General features: G+C 46.8%; 1 protein-coding gene across 1 annotated transcript in view; it reads right to left on the minus strand.

Moving 5' to 3' along the window:
• spon1b (spondin 1b) overlaps window positions 1-5000 on the minus strand; it is a 123505-nt gene that overhangs the window by 13173 nt on the left and 105332 nt on the right. The gene's annotated exons all lie outside the window — the stretch shown is intronic.

Genomic DNA, 5000 nt, shown 5'->3' on the forward strand with positions numbered 1-5000 from the left:
CTACCGGGGCGACGGTGGCACAGGAGTTAAGTGCTCGCCCCGCAATCGGAAGGTTGCAGGTTCGAGCCCCGCTCAGTCTGTCGCTGTCGTTGTGTCCTTGGGCAAGACACTTAACCCACCTTGCCTGCTGGTGGTGGTCGGAGGGACCGGTGGCGCCAGTGCTCGGCAGCCTCGCCTCTGTCAGTGCGCCCCAGGGCAGCTGTGGCTACATTGTAGCTCATCGCCACCAGGGTATGAATGTGTGTGTGAATGGGTGATTGTGTTGTAAAGTGCCTTGGGGGGTTCCAGGACTCTAGAAGGCGCTATATCAAATACAGGCCATTTACCATTTTTGTGTCTTTTCAACAGTAACCTGGACTTTCCACCTGACGTGAAAGCGGAGGGTAACGTAACAGACGTGTTTTACCCGCAGCCTCAGCGGTTTGTCTCATCCCATCAATGCACATCAGATCTCACGTGATTCTAGCAGTTCACATGGTAACGAGCACGGAGAAAGACGGTCTGTCCAGAAGGTCTGCGGTTTCTTTTCTTTTCCGTGTTCCTCGGTCGCCGGGCATCACGATGGCTTTTTATTTCTACTAATAAAGCAATTGGAAAGCTGCAGGTGGCTTTTATTTTGAAAGTTACCAGATGTTTAACACTGCTTTATGTTCGGCTTCCTGTCCAGCCCACTCTCAGCCGCGTTCTGGACACGAAGCATTAATGGAGTGGAGCAACGCATCAATATGCTTCTGATACGCGTCCAAATCGTGTCACTTTGTGGCCGGTGGAAATGCACCCAGGGACATACGGATGAATATTTGCTAGCTTTGCCTGCCAGACTCGTCCTCTGTTTAGTTCTGCACAGATAACTAGTCTGGTTACTCACAGGCAGAGAGGCGGGACTAGCCAGCTCATAAATAACCAATCAGAAAAATGGCAGAAATGCCGCCTGTACCGGGCGACGCTGTACTTTCTCAGCTGTAGTCAAAAATGGCGTCTGGCGACGGCCCAAACGTCTTTTTTTAGAAGAAAGGTTTTAGCTCTTCTTGTTGTGGGTTTAAAGACAAGTTCAGGCCATTTAGAACAGAAGAAAGAGCAGCAGCAAACTCCGCTTCTGTCGCCACGTTTACGAGAAACTCGTGGTTGTGGTGTGTGGCGTACGCTGCTCAGCACTGATTGGCTCTGTTAGAATTCTCAGGGGGCGGGGTTATTTGAATAAGAGAGTTCCCAGACCCTTTGTTTCTCATTAGGAAGCATGGGGCTGGCTGGTCAGGCTAGATATTTGCTGCGGACGACGATTCACGGACGTTACGCAACAATAGCATAGCATAGCATAGCATAGCATAGTTTATTTATATAGCACATTTAAAATGCGGCATGGGAGCTGCCCAAAGTGCTGCACAGGCTAAAACAAAACACACCATTACAAGGAGCTAAAACAAAGGATAAAAATCTCAATTAAAAGCAGAGAAAACATGATGAATGCTAAGAGCACATTAAAACAATGACACAATAAAACACTAAAACGAGTCACTGTCTAAAAGCCAAAGTGTAAAAGTGGGTCTTTAACAATTTAACAATCACACATCTGGTGGAAAACCAGACGTTTTTAAAACAGTGGGAGATCATCTCCATTTCTCAGAACTGAGGTTGTGCAAAAATCCATCTACAGCAGGTGAGATAATAACCGTTCCCCTGAACCCCTCAAACCCATCCGCTGCCTTAATCCTGGATTCAACCAAGGACCCGTCGTCCGACTCCTTCCTGATCGGCCGGATCTCCGCCTCTAAAGGTCACGTTAGCATTCTTCATGATGGATAACGCAGACGGGAATATTTGCACCTGTCTTCTGTTTAAAGAACACCGCCCTTTTTCACTAGACCTGATTTCTCTCATTAGATGCTCAGACTTCGGCTTCACTCAGCTCAAAGTTCAAAGAGCCGTTTTCAAAGAGCTCGCTCTCAGAAAACGCTCCGGCTCCCTTCACATGAGGCTGGCTGCCTGAGGGAATGTCCTCTTCACAGCAGGGGGCCCGAGGGAGAGAAAGTCAATACGTATGACCTCGGCGTGTTTCAGGTGAAAGGTGAACTGCAGGTCCTCGAGCCGAACAAGGCTTTGCTCTGTCGTATTTTATCACTATTACCCAGCGGAGCTTCTGCCCGTTGTTCTCTCCCAAAGCGAAGTCTGGCTGCCTCTTACCTCCCACCCCTTCAATCTTCAGAGAGCCGCGGAGAAACCGTGGAGTCTGGCGGAAGGAAGCTGTCATGAGAGAACAAACCCTGTATACAGAATATTTTCTTCGATAATGATCAATGAACTCTGACAAACCTAAATGGACTTTCTTTGACTAACAGCTCCTGACTCCCATAAACTCCCAGCTAACGGAGAACGATGCTGCTCGCCAGCTGCGGCCTAATAAAGCAGAACTAAGTGAATCATTAATAAAAGATACAGGTATCTCAGGCTCACGTGAGGCCTCCAGAGAGCCAGAGCATTTCCCTGGAATGTTAATCACCCTCAGTGCTGCTCCCCATGCCGGCCCCCGGCACAAGCCCCGCAACGATCAATCTCCCGCCGCACGCTAACGGAGCGCTAAACGAAAACAAAGGAGAGGAGATCTGGAATAAAAAGCTATCTGTGTTGCTGGCTGATAATCGATACCAGGCGTGGTGGAGGGTGAAAGTCTGCACTGAGGCGGCGAGGAGCTCCTTCAGCCTTGAACCGTTTCACTCGTCTGATTACTGCCGGACATTCCGAGTGAAGGAAGATGAGGGAGGAAGTCGCTGCCTCGCAGCGTTTGTTCCCCACGGACAACGTCACCGAGGATTGAACAAAAGTAAACTCCCGGCGCTTTGTGATCACGCACGTGTGCAGCAGAGACACGACGCAGGCTAAAACACACGTTGAAGCTCATTTGTTTTAGATGCTTGCAGAGATGTGCGAGTTATTAAACCTGTTTGTGTTTTAAGCTCCCGAATCCCAATTAGGCTCCTGAAAACATCCCCAGTCCACAGTTTGTTCTCCCAAGCTTTGACAACGAAAGCATGTGTTGATCTGATTTTAAGAAAACAAATCCTGACTTCGGCAGGAAGTCACTCAGCGTTAACAGCTAATCCACACAATCCCTCAGTAATTAAAGTAAACGAACAACCAGGAATTTTTGGGATTTTGTGTATTTTGTCAGATGATCAGATTTAGTGAGAGTAGCGGAGCCACTTAAACCTTTCAGTGTTGGTTCGTTAAAGTTTATTATTTTAGAAAATCCCACTAGTATCGCAGGTTTTCCTCTTTTACTCCGTACTTTACTGAAATGTGAAGCCAGTTAGGCCTTTTGCAGATGTGAGTCCCCTCTACCAGCGTCCAACCTAAAGTCCAACCTTCTCAACCCCCACACACAGTCAATTAACCAATTAGGAGTGAAGAAACCAACATAACCCAGTGGTTTAAAGGTGTCCTAAACGTCATCAGCACATTTATCTTGTTGTCTTGTTGTCTGTCGTCTTCGACCTCCTTATGATTCTCTAATGACCACAAAGAAACAGTTCCTTCTGAGAAAAGCAGTTAAACACATCACAGTAAAGTTAATCACCAGTTAGCTATGGCTAACACTAGCCAGAGTTAAGACTATTGTAATGGTTGGATGAGAAGAAAACAACAACGAAGAATGTTGGAGCAACATTCTCGTTCCAGGACGTTCCGGGATTATCCAGATATTCAACAGATCTTTTCGATCTTTGTTTGGTTGCAGGCCGATTGGGGCTAACCACCACTTTTATAAGTAGATCTGCATGATTTTCTGTTGGCTTCCTGTTGAAAAACCACTGAAACCCGAAGCGCTCTTCAAGAACAACAGAGCTCATTTTATTAGCCTAGCGTTTAGCCGCTAGTTCGCATTCACCAAGGTTCTGCTGTTGGAACCTTCTGTTTCCCTGCCGTTTTCATTGTTGAATCATTTAAAACATGTTTTGAAGCGGTACTTCATGATATTGAAGCCAAAACCAATGAATATTTGTTTGATTTTGCAATCGAGTCCGTTTGCTGTGTTGCTAAATGTAGCCACCAGGTGTCACTGCTCACTAAACGTTGTTTAAGGTGTAAACTTAACCAAATAGCATGTTTCTTAATTATAAGGTGCACTGTTAAAAACGTTAATTGATATTGACACGGCCATGTATTTAAAACTAGAACATTATTTATATTCTTTGGTGTTAATGTGAGACTTTAGATGGGCTTTTCTCCCTGACGGGTTTCTGATGGAGCTGAACCAAACCTTGGCCCTCTGAGAGCGAGCTGTCGTCCTATCCATGGACGTAATTTTGGGTGGGGGACAGGGGGGGCATGTCCCCCCCACTTTTTCCAAAGTCAGGTTTTGACCCCTGCACTTTTTACCATCCAAAAACAATATTACACTATATTAAATTGACAATGGTTGAGCTCTAGGACCAAGCGGAAAACAACCGTTTGTGTTGAAGCCTGTTTCCCATTAGAACATACTGTAAAGATCCCCCCCCACTTTTAAACTGAAAATTACGTCCATGGTCCTATCACAAACATTTGTCATCATTTTGACTGGTTCTAGAAGGGATTTAATGCGTCAGATACTTGGCTCAGTTCTGGGATTTCCACATGAAGACAGGAGGCCTAACCCCGGCTTTCCACAGCAGCCGTCAGCAGCACGTCATAGCTGCTGATAGGAACGGCTGTGGTCAACAGAACCTTTTCCACTGGAGCCGTCGGCAGCCGTCAGCAGCGCGAGTCGGCCGCGTCTCAGGAGCAGCATGTCGCGGCCCTTACGCGCCGGTTCTATTTTCTACGCGCGACGCCTCTGAAACGGGTCAAGTTCGACATTTTTGGGGAAGGAAAGACAGGAAATCGGACGCGGAAATGGAGCGAAGCTCCTGAGATTTTCAGAATAAAGAACGTACCTGCCTTCTGGTTGCTTTACTTTTAAAAAAAGTTACCAACTGTGCGTCCCCGTGAGAAGTTATCACCTAGCTAGCGGTCTCCTTTGTTTTTCA

The sequence above is a fragment of the Nothobranchius furzeri genome, chromosome 4, assembly GCF_043380555.1.
Source record: "Nothobranchius furzeri strain GRZ-AD chromosome 4, NfurGRZ-RIMD1, whole genome shotgun sequence".
Lineage (NCBI taxonomy): Eukaryota > Metazoa > Chordata > Actinopteri > Cyprinodontiformes > Nothobranchiidae > Nothobranchius > Nothobranchius furzeri.